Source organism: Cupressus sempervirens, chromosome 10 (genome assembly GCF_028749045.1).
Source record: "Cupressus sempervirens isolate cs-2001-9-10 chromosome 10, ASM2874904v1, whole genome shotgun sequence".
Classification (NCBI taxonomy): domain Eukaryota; kingdom Viridiplantae; phylum Streptophyta; class Pinopsida; order Cupressales; family Cupressaceae; genus Cupressus; species Cupressus sempervirens.
In genome coordinates, this window is record NC_143127.1 from 726244683 (window position 1) to 726260940 (window position 16258).

The 16258-nt window shown below is 35.5% G+C and overlaps 1 pseudogene; it reads right to left on the reverse strand.

Annotated features, from left to right (window-relative positions):
• Positions 1 to 16258, reverse strand: part of LOC149535881 (putative DEAD-box ATP-dependent RNA helicase 29) — a 46299-nt pseudogene that overhangs the window by 18758 nt on the left and 11283 nt on the right.

Sequence of the window (16258 nt, forward strand, 5' to 3'; positions counted from 1 at the left end):
AGAATTATCTTGTTGTTCAATGAATCATACAATTTGTATGCCTTAGATTCTGGGCTATACCTTGTGAAAATACATTTCACACCTTTGTCATCCAATTTTTGCCTTTTCTCTTTAGGCACATGTGCATATGCAACACATCCAAACAACCTTAGGTGTTCAACTGTCCATCTTCCTCGTGACCATGCTTCCATTGGAATTTTGTCACGGACTACCTTTTTAGGACACCTATTAATTAGGTAAACTACTGTTTCCATAGCCTCTCCCCAAAATTTAGTTGGGAGACCTTTCTCTTTCATCATGCTCCTTGCCATTTCAATAATGGTCCTATTCTTTCTTTCAGCATCTCCATTCTGCTGTTGTGTATAGCTGGCTGTGAGCTCTTTCTTTATGCCATGTTTCCTGCAAAAATTTATAAAAGAATTGGAGGTATACTCCCCTCCTCTATCTGATCTTAGGACCTTGATATAATGTCCACATTCTTTTTTAGCCTGAACTTTAAATTCTACAAATTTATCAAATGCTTCAGATTTGTTCTTTAAGAAATACACCCATGTCTTACGACTAAAATCATCTATAAATGTCATGAAATAAGTACTCCCCCCAATGGAAGTAACTTTCATAGGATTGATTAGGTTAGTATGCACTAACTCTAATGGATATCTAGCCCTCCTAGAATTATCAGAATTAAAGGGAAGCCTATGTTGCTTGCCCAAAATACAAGCCTCACACTTGTCATATGAATTTCCTATACGTGGCAAACCTTCTACCATTCTTTTATTTGATAACAAATTTAAACCAGCATAGCCTAGATGAGGTGCCATAGCTGTGAGGGGTCTTCAATCACACTCCTTAGAGCTGATTGTGTGGGAGGTGCAACAACAACTTGAGATGAGAAACATGTCTCTATCTTCAAGGGAAACATTCTATTTTTTGTCATTTGAACTTCTGCAAGTAAGTTCTTGCTCCCATCTTTTTCTTGAATGATACACTTGTCATTCTCCATCAGCACTTTGTATCCATTTTGAATGAGCTGACCGATGCTCATCAAATTGTGCTTCATACCAGGGGCGAAATACACATTTTGTATTTCCTTCTTCGCACCTTTCTTGGTGCGGACCATAATAGATCCTTTACTCGCAACTGGTAGGATTCCATTGTTACCCATTTTAATCTCAGATTTAAAACTATTGTCAATGAATGAAAAAAAGGTTTCATTACCACTCATGTGGTTGCTACATCCACTATCGAGGTGCCAAACCTCAGGGCTTCCTTTTTCACCAACATTACACATGATGAAGGCAGTGGCATTGTTTCCACTTCCCATATTCACATTAGCCACATTTACTTGTCTTGATTGATCATTTTGCTTCTTCTAGCATTCATTTGCATAATGCCCATATTTATGACAGTAGTAGCATTCTACATTACTCTTATTTGAGTTTTAGTTTTTCTTACCTGCTCTTAAAGTATTTTGTGAGCTACTTGCTCCATCTACTCTTCCTGAGCTTTCTGTTGCAGCATTCCTTTGTCCTCCATTACCTCGGCCTCTACCTTTGGAGTTTCTGCCTGAGCCATTTTTTCCTTTCCCCCTTCCTCTTGGATTTGACTAAGTCTTGAATGCTTGGTCTTGGGAAGAATAAGATGTAGATCTATTGATCCTATGCTCATGGGTTTGAAGAGTACCCATCAACTCATCCATTGTCAAAATAGTGAGGTCTTTTGCCTCTTCTATGGTCATGACCAAATTATCATATTTATGAGGTAAAATCCTCAATATCTTCTCCAATATCCTCTGCTCTTGATAGTCTTCTCCATTTTATTTCAATTGATTAATCACATTGGAGGTCCTTGAATTGAAATCTGCAACTAATTCATTTTCCTTCATTTGAAGGTTCTCAAACTCCCTCCTTATATTCTGTAGCTTTACTGTATGGACTTTATTAGTCCCCTTGAGGTTCAGGTTCATCTCAAGGATATCCCATGCTTCCTTTGCATAATTTTCTACTGCAATCTTTGGGAATACTGTGTCTTTCATAGCTGCTTCAATCAAACTTAATGCCTTTGCATCTTTCCTCCTTGATTCTTTCAAATGAGTCTTTTGTGCATTTGTGAGAACATCATACTGAGTTGGGTCTGTTACATCATTGAATCCAATAACCACAAACTCCCATAAATCGTTTGCAACCATAATGGTTTTCATCTTCTTTGCGCATGTATCATAATTTTGTCCATTGAAGGGTGGTGGCTGCTGCCATATCTTTTCTGCATCTACTACCATGTCAAATATCCCAAGAAAAAAAATGCCCTAACTCACTGTGGATGTGGGGCCTCAAAGCTCTAATACCAAGTGAGAAATATAAATTAAAATCAATACTCACAACCCTAAACCTAAAAATTTTTCTCGACACTTAAAAACTACTCGGCACATGAAGGTGCCGAGTGCCAATTTTGCTCGGCACTTGCTTGGCACTTGAAGGTGCCGAGTCAAAGATCGCTCAGCACTTGCTCGACACTTGATGGTGCCGAGTGAAGGTCAACAGGTGCCGAGTGAGCTCGAAACTCAAAGAAAAAATTTCTTGGCAACAATGGATGCTGAGTAAGCTCAGCTCCAACAGAGAAAATTTATAACTTAGAAAAATTCTAACGTGAATGCTTTCACCATTAAAACTAGAGAGCCAAGCTTTAACCTTTCAACCAAATTTCTCAAATGCAATGGATAGAAGAGGAAGAACAATAGATTCAAGTATGCTTGCTTGCTTTTCTATTCAACTGAGATTTAAACTATTATAGAATCTTAGAGCATTCGGCTTCAACCAGAAAACCCTAAATTAACCCTAAAATGGTAAAACTTCAAACTTCAATAATCTTTAAACTTGCAGCTCTAATGGCTGCATACAATGGTGCCTGGAGCAATCACTACTTCAATACGTTGAAACCAATAAACTAAAAACTTACAGAAAAATAGGAAGAAGCACATGCAACTGCAAGCACGAAAATGATTCCTTCTATCTCTGCAACAACTGATCTGCTAATCAACTTTTTCCTTCTTGCTTTGCTCTGCAACTTCTGAGCTCTTCCTCTCTTCTCTTTGTCTGGTCGAATGAATCTAATCATTGCTTTTTTTGTCTTCTAACCTAAATTTTTTTTCCCTCTCATTTCCAAATTTGAAAAATCTCACCTACCCATATTAATTTTTTGGGCTGTTCTGCAATCTGTCAGGTGGTGGGTGGGTGTTTGGCTCGAGGGGCAAGACAACCACCGCATTAAATATTCCAACATAATCTTATTATCCAAATCTAGTCATACAAGGTGTGGATCTCGAAGGCCTGCCTTTACAAAATTAGCAAGCAAATGAGGTAGAGTTGCACTAAAAAGTAAAGTTTGGTGAGCCTCACTCAATTGAGCAAGTATTTTTTGTAGCTGGTTTGCAAAACCCATTTCAAACAAATGGTCTACCTCATTGAACACTACATACTCCATAGTTCATAAAGATATTTTTTCTACCTCAGCAAGATGAGGCATAAGATAGCAAGGAGTTGCAATAATAATGTTTGGACTTTTAGCTATTTCTTCAAACTGAGTCTCCATGTTATCCCCACCCACAAGCACAATGGCCTAGAGATCTGTACAAAGTACCCAAATTTTAAAAAAATCATTCTATGCCAAACAGAAGGTAGTAAGAAAAGCAACAAAGAAGCAAAATATCTCACAAAGAAATCACAAATGGAAAAATTCTTATTCTTTAAATTGAAGATAAATAGAAGAAGTGAAAAACTTGTTAAATATAATAAAAAACTCATGCAAACTAGAGTTTTCAACTATTTTTTGATTACTTAAGTGAAAAAATTTGTGCACAACATTTGTTTGAAGATTAAATTTTCCACAAAAAAAATCATTTACACGTATACCATGATAAAACTAAATGGTTCAGTCTAATGACAACAAATGCAATGAATTTATCAAGGATCATGTGACCATCAAGTTTAAGAGAACAAAAAGATAGATGTTAATTATAATGCAAAGATTTAAGAAAACATAGAACAATCAAGAGAAGAACAAATAAATTTGTAGTGCTGCAGCTTCCTTCCTTAGAAGGGACCTTCTATTAATGGATTTGATTAGTAATTACCTATCTTTGCAAATCTTGTTACTTCAAAGAGGGCAAGTAAAGAAACAATCCTCCATCTAAAGTTGGGTTCTATGTAGGGTACCACCACTGCTATTCTTAGGTGCAAACAGTAATTATAGAAGTTACAAAACTACTTGCAAATATTTCACTTGTCTCTTATGTTGAGAGAGGAGGGGAGACTGTTACCAAGTTTTTTTCAGGTCTTAGGGTTTGTAAGGAGTGGCTACCCTCCAAGAAATGGATATAAAGAGCACATCATTTCCTTGGGTGAAAAAATAAATTTGGAAATTAGAAATTGACTTGCAAATAAGTAATTACAACCAAAGAGGACAAAATCCCTAAAGGAGAAATCAAGAGATCTAAGGATAAAAACTCTTATTTCTCATTATCAAACTTTGGAGGAAAACCAAAATCTTGACCTCTAAAATAAATAAAGTGTTCCAAGGAAAAACCTCTTTAATTCTCTTTACATGTTGATGCAGGAGCATCTAGGGTCAATTGGAAATCTTACATTGGGCAAAAAAAATTACATTTGTTTGCTTCCAATTTTGGTTTGGTTCAAATTCATTCAACTTCCCTCCATGTCGCCATCTCCAATCTTCTATTTAGCTAGCTATAGTAACTAACTTAATTGTAGTATTTGATAGTTTGGTTAAGCTATAACCTCTATTTTAAAGCATGAACACCATCATTTAATAAAGGGATAAATGTTTGACCGAATCCCTCCAAGTTATTCCTTCAAAGTAAGTCTTGAAATAGGGTATGACCCCTCATCAAAGAGTTCATCAGATGTTAGCAATTGCAATTGCATTGATAAATATAAACATGGACCCTCACATGGACTATTGATAGAATGCCTTCAATGTCTTGTGGAACAAAAATGTTACAAGTACCACACTAAATAAATTTGTAGAAAGGATTTGAGTTACTTTCAAGAAAATGAATTGGCACGTGTAGATGAAGTTCTATAACAAATCCTAACACCCACATGGCCCGCGTATGGACAGGGTATATGTATTTTCCATGGCAAAATATCTTCTAAATGTGTGTTGGTGTAAATAAGTACTTGCTATTTACACTTTACTTAAGTTTACTTAGGTTAATGCATTAGCATACTAGTTGTCATGTAGACACCTAGGAATTTGCATATTCATATGAGTTGTCATGTAGACATCATAGTAATTTGCACTCCAATTAAGCACATGTTGTCTACTACATCTCTTTATGAGATACACTTTGCATTCTTATCCTCTCATTCTTGTACATACATTCATGCACAATGGAGGATAATACACTCTTGGTGTCCTTAGTTGTTATGCTTATCTCTTTGCTAACTCCTAGTCATATTAATTGTCTCTATATAGAAGGCAATTCTATAAAGTATTCATCCAATTATTTGATTAAGCCATTCTCATTTGATCACCATTTGTCTCTCTTGTGCTATCTACTGAGCTTCTTGATCTTGTAATTGAATTATTACCTTAGGAAAATTATTACATGGTATCAAATCCATACCAAATTCTTACATGGTACCAGAGCCATAAGAGTTTCATTGCATAGCCGTTTGAGATTTTCTTTTGCAGGTAAAGATTGGAGCTTGCTAGTGCAAATCAGATATTGGTATTACATTCAGAAGGTCAAAAATCCCCCAAATCAACTTTTGCTTCATCAAAATTGAACATTTGAGGTGAAATCTAGAGTTATTTGATTTTTGAAGGTGTGACGACAGTGATTCAGGAAAAATAATTATAGAGGTAATTTTCAAATAATGATATCTCCCTCATATAGACTCCTTTTTTCGAACAATTTTTTTTGTTTTAGGGTAGAATTTTGTGATCTACACATTGGTGTAGTTTTTTTGAGATCTCTATTCCTAATTTTTTTTGAAAATTTCCAATTCCAAATTTTACAACTTCAAAGGCTTTGTTCAGGCTCATATGGACACATATCAGGTGCTATTTTTTTTGAAAGTGCATAGTTTTTGTCTACTTTCTAGATTTGGTATCAGTTTGAAGTAATTTTGAGTAGACATAGTACTTTCAGCATTTGGTCATTTTTGACCTATTTTGGCACTTGTAATTAATTAGATCCTTGAGAGGTCTTGTGTCTTATCTTGTTGAGTCATATATAGCTTCATATTTTCAGTTGTAAATATCAAAAATTAGAGTTCCACTTTGGCCCAAAATTGGCAAGTGGCTATTGTACCTACACTAAATATAAAGTTCCAAATCATCTTTTTTTAGGTGGGGATTCTTTGATTAAGTGAAAAGGGGGGTGTGTCTTGCATTCTTGTTCTTTTTCTCTCTTGTGCTCTTTTTAATTTTACATCATAGATTCACCTAAAAATCCACTTCTAAGTTCACACAATTATATTACATGAAAAGATATTGTATGGAGTAGACTAATGGAAAAAAGGTTTAAATCTATATGTCAATGGTACAATTGTAAAACCCATTGATGCTAGTGCACAAGTTGATTGGAAAATTAAAGACAACCAAGCTTTAGGAATTATTAGGAGTTGTGTTCATATAGATCTTTTCTTCCACATTTCTAGCTTTAAGGATGTCAAGGGTTCTTGGGAAAAAATTGAAGGGTTGTATGGTAAGGGGGATGAGGAAAAGGGATTCCAAATTGAGGATGATCTAATTCTCTTGGATCCTAAGAATTTTGACACAATTCAAGACAATGTCAATAAAGCCAATGAGTTGAGAGCACTACTTAAGGATTGTGGTATTCCTGTGAAGGATAATAGATTGATTCATCACATCTTGAAGAGGCTACATTTAGAGTATGCATCTTTTGTTTTGAGTTACAACACTCACAAGTTGACCATGGGAAGTGCCTTGACTAAGCCTTCATTTGATACATTTGCAAAATATTGATGTTGGAACAATCCAAGTTGATAGATATGGGAATTTTCAAGCCATCAAAGTTCAAGGCATTGGTGGATAGTAATGAGAACCAAACAAATCAAGGTGGAAAATGTTTCACCAACAGAAAGAAAAAATAGTGGAAGCTAAAATCACAATCAGAGACACACCAATCTTCCTCCTCACAACAAGGCAATTCTTCTTCCAACAAGAAGGGAAACAACAACAAGAAGGATAAACTATTTTGTACATATTGCAAGAAACCAAATCATGATGAGCATCATTGCAAGACTAAGAGAATAGATGAGTTATAAAACTTACTTAGGAAGAAAAAAATTAATGTGCCAAATGCTTCCAAGGATTCAAATCCATCGAATTCAAAGGGAAAAGGGCAAACACTTATGGCAAGCTCAAGTTCTTCAAGGGCATGGATTCTTGACTCAAGTGCTTCACATCATTTGGGTTTTGTTGGTTCCCAAAATTGTAAATTGGAATCCTACGAGCCTTGCCTGCTTGATGCTAGGATATCCAACCGATTAAGGCCAACTTGATGGGATTGATCGATGCGATCCAAATCCCCCATGTTTCTTGCTCTGCAAAATTAAGGCAGGTGTACCTAATCTTGGTCAACAACCTTAAATCAAAGATGCTTAAAGTAGATTGGTTAGAATACAAATGTATTGAAAGTTTTCAAAATGACAAGAATTACCTAAAAATTTAAACTTGAAAATTATGAATTAATAAATAAATTTGATAATATTTAAATAAAGAATGAACACAACAAATGAATTTATTAATTCCTTAATGGAAATAAATGAAACAATTTCCAACATATGAATTATGAATTAAGAGCAATATAAAGACCAGTGCTTAATTAAATGGGCAATCAGAATCGATATTATAAGTTGAAATGTACAACTTTATAAAATTCAATATATTTATACTATAATTTTTTTTAACAATTCAGACACGAGAGATCAATTATACAAATGCAATTTTAAACTAGTCTAGAATGCACTTTAACTCTTGTGATATGGAGAAAAACTAGACATAAATATAGAAATAATTAAATATTTTACAATATTTATGTTTATCAAATTTAAAATGCAGTAATGACCTAGTCCACTTATCCAAATATTAAAATATTTATAGAAAATAAATAAAATATTTATAAAGGACACAACTTAATAATAATTTGAAACTTTAACACAAATAAATTAAAATAAATATTTCTTACTGATCCAGAAATAAAATTGTACTAGAGACACTCCTTACGGATGATCCACACAATGCATTTCGATTCCAGAATCACATATAAATTTTCTCTGTAATTCAGAATCAACTGGCTTAATTCAAAACTTCATTTATTTACTATTAAAAGAAAAAAATATATCAAGTGCATATAGTATATGTAAAAATTTAAATATGAATAATGAATTCTCTTGTTTTGATTTTGTATCTCCTATTTATAAATGGCTAAAATATGTCAGTTGCATTTTCGAGCACTGCACCCTTTAATAACAAGAAACTAATTACTCACTACCTAGGCTTCAAAATAAACCTAAGGCATTGATTATTCAATAGTTTTTGTTTTTAGGTAATCACATATTACTTGGTGCTACTAATTCTGGCAATGGAAGACTATGGACAGAAATACATTCGATCCTTTATATTGATGAATATATAGTGTAAGCAACATGCTTGATATACCTTCTGGATGTTCTTTGATGTTACGAGATTTTCTTCATCTATTTCATTGCCCCTTTATCATGTTGGGTTCTTTCTCTCCTCTAATCAGTTTGTGAATTCAATATGCTCACCTCTTGATCACTCCTTCTCCCACTTGAGAGCTTGAAACAAACATAAAAGAGTGGTGAGTATTGTTTAAAAAATAAATGATTTAAACCCTTGCAATATTGAGGATGGCTCCAAGCTTTGAATAACAGATTTTATCTTAATAATTTTAAACTTCCAATTCTACATGTAACATGATATGTGACATTGAAAACCCAAAGTCTATATCTTCTTGTGGCACCCACACACTTAAAAATTCTTCCACACTTGGTGCTATAAGTGGGATATGTAATATTATCTCTATTGTGGTATCAATGATGATCAAATGACTTCATTTGGATTTATTGCAACTGTCTCCTTTTTAAACTAGTATCTTCTACATGGTGCATATAATTACTGTATGTGCATCATCAATTCATTTCTACTTCAAACCTTGCACTTGGAACTAACATTGGTGTTACATCTAAAAGGTCCTAAACTTTTGTCTAGGTGTATGATCTCCATGGTGCATATCAGAAATAACACAATGTATTCTTCAGATTACACAAAGTGTCAACAATTGCAGAGCTACTAAGGCTGAATGGATTTTGTGACCCTCCAAGGAAGTGATGGAGGCATTGTAGACAAAAGGTAAAAAGTTCCTTATCCTCTAAAAAAATCTCTTCAATAATTATGCCATTCATGAACATAGATGTGCCAACCAAACCACCCATGATGACTATATATTGACCATAAATATTGCTCAAACTGTTAATCATTCTGTACATATTTGTCATCTTTGTAGTTTGCTTGAATTTGTAGGAGTAAAAGCCAATGTTCCAAACACTAAGACATATTTCCTGAGGGTTTCCATATTTTCTTATCTAAGCATACGTTTTGAGTATGCATGAAGTTCATCATATTTTTTGAGTTCTTTGGGTGTGGATAATATGCTTTTTTCCTCAAAATTCCTTTCTTGGAAATGAGGATTGCTGCTATATTGTGAGCTCAAGACTTTGAGATGGCCAATGGTTGGGAAAATTGTTGGAACAATGAGCATACATTACAATCTTCATAATGATTATGAAATAAGAGTAAATTCCAAATGACAATGGACATTTAAACAAATACTATGACTATCTCATATTTAGGACACTTTAGCAGGTCGCCTTTGCTGATTAGAGAAGCATTAGAAAATTATTTACAACCCTTCATTATACCACAACTTCAAAGTGATTAAAAATAGAAGAAAAATACTATTTGTACCATGTCAGGGTAATCTCATTCAATCCTAGTCTTTGTTGGGATCCTATTTTAATGCATGTGAGAGCCTCCACTTGTAGGGCCTTTTCTGAAAGATACCATTCTTTCTCAGACTTAGTTTGCAAGAAGACCTTCACTAACTTCTCATTAGTCAAGTACAACAAAGTATATAGTTTCAGATTCGTCATATGGAAATACTTCATCAATTTTTTAACATCATTTCACAAATAGAGACCTAAATTTTTAGGCTCCATCAGATTCTTCAAAAGGACACTTTTCTTCATTGGAGCAATCTAAGGTAGCTCAAATATTTGTAAGGAATGATAGACAAGGGGAAGTTGAAGGGAAATGACAATTTGAGACAAAAAATGGAGACTTCAAAGATGTTCTCTATGTTCCTAACCTTAGCACCAATCTCCTTTTAATTTACCAAATCACTCACTGTGGAGGTGGAAATAAAGTTGAGTTCCTTCCTAATTTAGTAATGGTGTGCAATATTAAAGATGATTCATTGGTTGTAGTAGGTAAAGTTAATCATGACACAAGGCTTTAATATTTCTCCCACTTTGTGCCTAAGTCTCCTTCACATGCCTTGTTGACACATTCACAATCACAAAGTAAATTATGGCATGAGTAGTATGGACATCTTGCCTTCCACTATCTTCATCAGGTTAGCTCAAGAAATATGGTCAAAGGTCTACCTACAATCAACTTTTCTATGGGTGAATGTTCAACTTGTTCAATGGATATGCATCTAGAAGAGAAGTTTGACAAAGGGAAGTCTCGGAGAGCATCAATTATTGTTGAGCTGGTTCACACTATTCTAGGAGGCCCTTTTTTAGTGATATTAGTTAGCAAGGGTTTCTATGTCCTCACTTTCATTGGTGAATTTTCATGCTACACATGGGTTTACTTCCATGATCACAAGAATGAAGTGTTTGATAAGTTTTGAGCCTTCAAGAGTCATGCTGAGAAGCAATCAAGTAAAGCTATCAAGGTTCTTTGTATAGACAATGAAAGTAGATATGTGAACTCAAGGCTTAAAGACTTTTGTGAAGTTGAGGGTATTGATCTTTAGAATCCTATAGCATTTAGTCCACAAAAGATAAGTATTGCAGCAATGCGGATTAAAACTCTTAATTCAATGGCAAGTTGTATGATTCAAGCTAAGTCTCTTGATCCATCACTTGAGGTAGAAGCTATAAGTAGAGCCAATCACATCCTTAATAGGTCTCCTCATTATGTCTTAGATGGAATAAATCCTTTTGAGGCATGGTGTGGAAGAAAAGTAGTTGTGAAACACTTTAGAGTTTTTGGTTGACCAACATGGCCACATATATCTTCAATGAAATGCAAGGCACCACCACCAAGGCCTTGTACTTTCATTGTATATGAAGAAAGTGTTAAGGCATATAGACTTATGGATCTTGAGACTCATGAGATATTCATAGAGAGGAATATTCACTTTGAGGAAAGTTCAACTAGCTCATCCTCTAACCCTCTCCATACTTCATACATTGTGGAACCTGATAGTGACAACAATGATAGTGATTCAACAGGTTCAGATGTGGGGGATCCTTTTAAGAAATGTGGGAAAAGGTCACAACATCAAAAAATTCTACATGCATACATTGCTATACACTTGCTCTTTTCAGCAGTGTTGGAAGGGGTGACCATCAGTATCAACACAAGGACAATTGAGCAATTTTTAGAGACACCATCTTTCTTCAAGATTCTTTCTATACAATGAGGAAGCATCTTATATGTCCCTATGAAATTTTTTCTTCCTAAGGGGAGGAACATTATTCAATAGTCATGTATCAGCTTCTACATTCATCTTGGAGTAGCTTTCACTGATGGACATTCTGTATTGAGGGGTGACTACCTTGTCTCCTTTCTTCTTCTTCTACTTCTTCTCTCTTATGGGGGGGACTTTTTCCTCTTCTAGGATTGTGTTCTTCTCATACTTCTCTATTGTATATACATGATGTATGTTGTAATGGGGGGTCTTAATTACTCCATCAATCCATGCATCTTGTTTTTTCATCTCTCATTTTGGGGGGGGGGTTTTTCCCATGAGGTTTTCTCTCTTTCTCCACATTATGAGAGCTTGCATTTTTTTTTTTGCATTTTGTACATGGGTACCTAACATGGCCTAGTAGTCGAAACCCATGTTGCATTATCATCTAGCTTTTGTGAGCTTAAGTGCATTCCCCTTAGTTGCACTTAAGAGGGGATGTTGGTATAAATAAGTATTTATTATTTACACTTTACTTAAGTTTACTTAGGTTAATGCATTAGCATATTAGTTTTCATGTAGACATCTAGGAGTTTGCATATTCATATGAGTTGTCATGTAGACAACACAATAATTTTCACTCCAATTGAGCACATGTTGTCTACTACATCTCTTTATGAGATACACCTTTGCATTCTTATCCTCTCATTGTTGCATGTACATTCATGTAAAATGGAGGATAATTCACTCTTGGTGGACATGTGCTTAGTTGTTATGCTTATCTCTTTGCTAACTCCTAGTCATATCAGTTGCCTTTATATAGAAGGCACTTCTATTATCTAATATCCAACTATCTAATTAATCCATTCTCATTTGATCATCATTTGTCTTTCTTGTACTATCTAATGAGCTTCTTGATCTTGGCATTGAATTATTGCCTTAGGAAAATTCTTACATGGTATTAGATCTATTCCAAATTCTTACAGAAACCATTTGGCAGATTGTCTTATTGTAGAAGCTAAATTATATAACTGTGACCGGCATGTTCCTATCCTATGTGAAAATGGGAGTTTATGAACATGGTGTATACATCCATCAGTGTAATTTTTCTCTTCTCCTTGGTGGTGTAACTACAGATGCCAAGATGACATGTATGAAAACTTGTACGCAAGGATAGGACCCATGGGCTTTATGATATAATTTCTTGAAGAGATGTGATCTCCAAGCAACAACAATCAATTGGTTTTCACTAAATCTGATCGGGACACAACCCAAGAATAGAATGGACACAACAGAAAAGGGAAATTATATTAACTAAGAAAATAAGCTAGTACAAATAGTACAGAGAAAATAAACTTCAGAACATGCCCTAAGGGCTTACAATAGCATAAATCTGGAGAATATTTCTCCTTTTAGCACCTCCTCTCAAATTCCACTCCGAACTGCCTTTTACAATGCCAGAAATCTCCTTAAATAGACCCCGGAGGGTTAAGGACTAGGAGTACATTCTATAAAGTGATAGTAGGCATCCACCGACAAAATAGAAGGTTCCAGAAGCTGCGTTAGAAGTTGATGCAAATCTAGAAGAATCCAGAAGCGGTAGCCAAACTTCCGGGAGGCATAACTTTTGAACCGTAGCTCCGATTGACGAACCGTTTACATTTTCAAAAAGCTCTCAAAGTACTCTATAGCCCTATGGACAAAATTTTCTCATCCCCCATTTTTCAACCCTTTTTGAGGTCATTTAATGCCCCAAACCTGACTTTGAAGCATTCTTAGGAGGTCTCCAAAACTCAAAAAATTGCAATAACTTTCAAACCGTGGGGCCTATTGACCTGATTCTTTTTCTGGAATGCTCTAAATCATGATTACATTCATCTAGCCAATTCACACCTTCTAGTTTACCGAAATGATGGCCCCAATACATGCTCCTATTTTTTTGGTATTTTCAAACGCACTGATAGTTGAACTATGAGAGTTGGAACCTTTATTTGAGCCAAATGGGTATCCAAAAATGTAAAGACATGAAACAAAAACTAAGTCTAAGTACATTTTTTTGGTTGACATAAGATTGCCCTTATACCTCTGGATGCTCCTGCATCAGACACCCAAGGTAGATTGAAAAGTGACCCTCTCACTTTATGGATGGTAGAGGAAATCCCAAATGGGAAACCTCAGCTGCTGAAATCCAAGTTGAGTCCTCAATCAGCCATCCTTTCCATTTGACCAAATACTCTTCATACTGCCTATTTCTGGTACTCCTACCCACACGATGATCTAGAATGTCTTCTATCTCCTCCTTCTTAGAAGCAGGAATTGGACATGGCTCTAAAACCAACTCCTCATCTGCACCATCATCATGATATTCTGCTAAATTTGCAATGTTGAAGATGGGAGAAATGTGAATACCTTCTGGTAGCTCCACCTCATATGCATTTCCTGAGTCATGTTTCTTCAGAATTTTGCAGGGGCCAAATTTCTTCATTTTTAGCTTGTTGTAAGTACCAACTGGAAATCTTTCTTTTCGTAAGTGCACCATGACTAGATCTCCTACTTGGAATTCCTTATGTCTTCTCCTTTGATCAGCCCTAGCTTTATACTCTTGATTCATCTTGGTAATGTGTGCTTGAACCTCCTCATGCAAACGCTTGATATGTTCAGCAAATTCCTCAGCTTCAGCACTTGTCCTCTCCCCTTGTTCTATTTTCCTCAATTCTGGTGCAGTCCTTGGGCTATTCCCATATACAATTTGGAATGGTGATTTTCCAGTACTCCTATTTATAGAGTTATTGTAAGCAAACTCTACTTGTGGTAGAATCAAATCCCATCCCTTGGGCTTATCCCCAACTAAACATCTCAGCAAATTGCCTAGACTTCTGTTTACCACTTCTATTTGGCCGTCAATTTGTGGGTGATGCGTGGAACTGAATTTCAAGTCTGTTCTCAGATTTTTCCACAATGTCCTCGAGAAATACCCCACAAATTTAGTATCTCTATCAGAAACTATACTCCTTGGAAGACCATGTAGTCTTACCACCTCTTTGAAAAACAAGTCTGCAATATGGACAACATCATGAGTTTTGTGGCATGGAATGAAATGTGCCATTTTGGAGAACCTATCAACCACCACGAATACTGAGTCATTACCCCTTTGTGTCCTTGGCAATCCAAGAACAAAATCCATACTTATGTCCTCCCATGGCTTTGATGGAACAGGCAATGGCTGATATAGACCAGTATTGTGACTAAACCCCTTGGCAACTTGACAAACCTAGCAACTCTGTACAAACTTCTTCACATCCTGTGAAATTTGAGGCCAAAAATAATGTTCTCTAAGAATGGAAATGGTCTTATCTTGACCAAAATGTCCTGCCATCCCTCCACTGTGTTTCTCCTTAATCAGATTTTCCCTCACAGAACTCCTTGGAATGCACAATTGACTACCTTTGAACAACATGCCATCTTGAATCAAATAGTCTAACCACTTTGTTCTATCTACAACAACAGGCTCTTTACAAGCTTTCCATGCTTTAGCAAAATCAGGATCCTCAGGGTACAAATTCTTGAGTTCATCAAACCCAACTACTTCAACCTGCATTACTATAAGCAGTGATTGTCTCCTACTTAGTGCATCTGCAACCCTGTTAGATTTTCCACTTCTATGCTTCAACACAAATGTATAACTCTGCAAGAATTCTACCCACTTCATATGCCTTTGATTCAATTTACCTTGTCTATTTAGGTACTGTAATGCCTGATGATCAGTATACAAAACAAATTCCTTTGGCAATAAATAATGCCTCCATTTCTTTAAGGCTTGAACTATTGCATAGAATTCTTGATCATAAACATAATACTTCTTCTTTGCATCATTCAATTTTTCACTAAAATATGCAATAGGCTTACCTTCTTGGCTTAATATAGCCCCAATAGCGCTTCCACTAGCATCACAATCCACTTGGAACACTTTTCTAAAATCTGGAAGTGCCAACACATGCTGTTCTGTCACCTTCTTCTTTAGCAATTCAAAACTTCTCGTAGCTGTTGCAGTCCATTTGAACTCTTTTCTATCCCCTCTTATTGTATCAGTTAGGGGTGCACATATGCCACTGAAATTCTTAATAAACTTAATGTAAAAACTAACCAGACCATGAAATGATCTTACCTCAGTAGCAAACCTTGGAGTAGGCCATTCCAAGATGGCTTTAACCTTCTCTGGATCCATTTTGAGACCTTCAGGTGATATAACAAATCCCAAATAGACTAACTCCCTTTTTGCAAAGACACACTTCTTTAGATTAATTAACAGTTTCTCTTCCCTTAGCCTTTCAAGGACACTACGAATATGCATTAAATGTTCTTTGAAAGTCTTGCTGAAAATTAAAATATCATCCAAACAGACAATAACAAATTTTCCCAAGAACTTCTTAAGTACCTCATTCATAAGCCACATGAAGGTGCTTGGGGCGTTTGTCAATCCAAAGG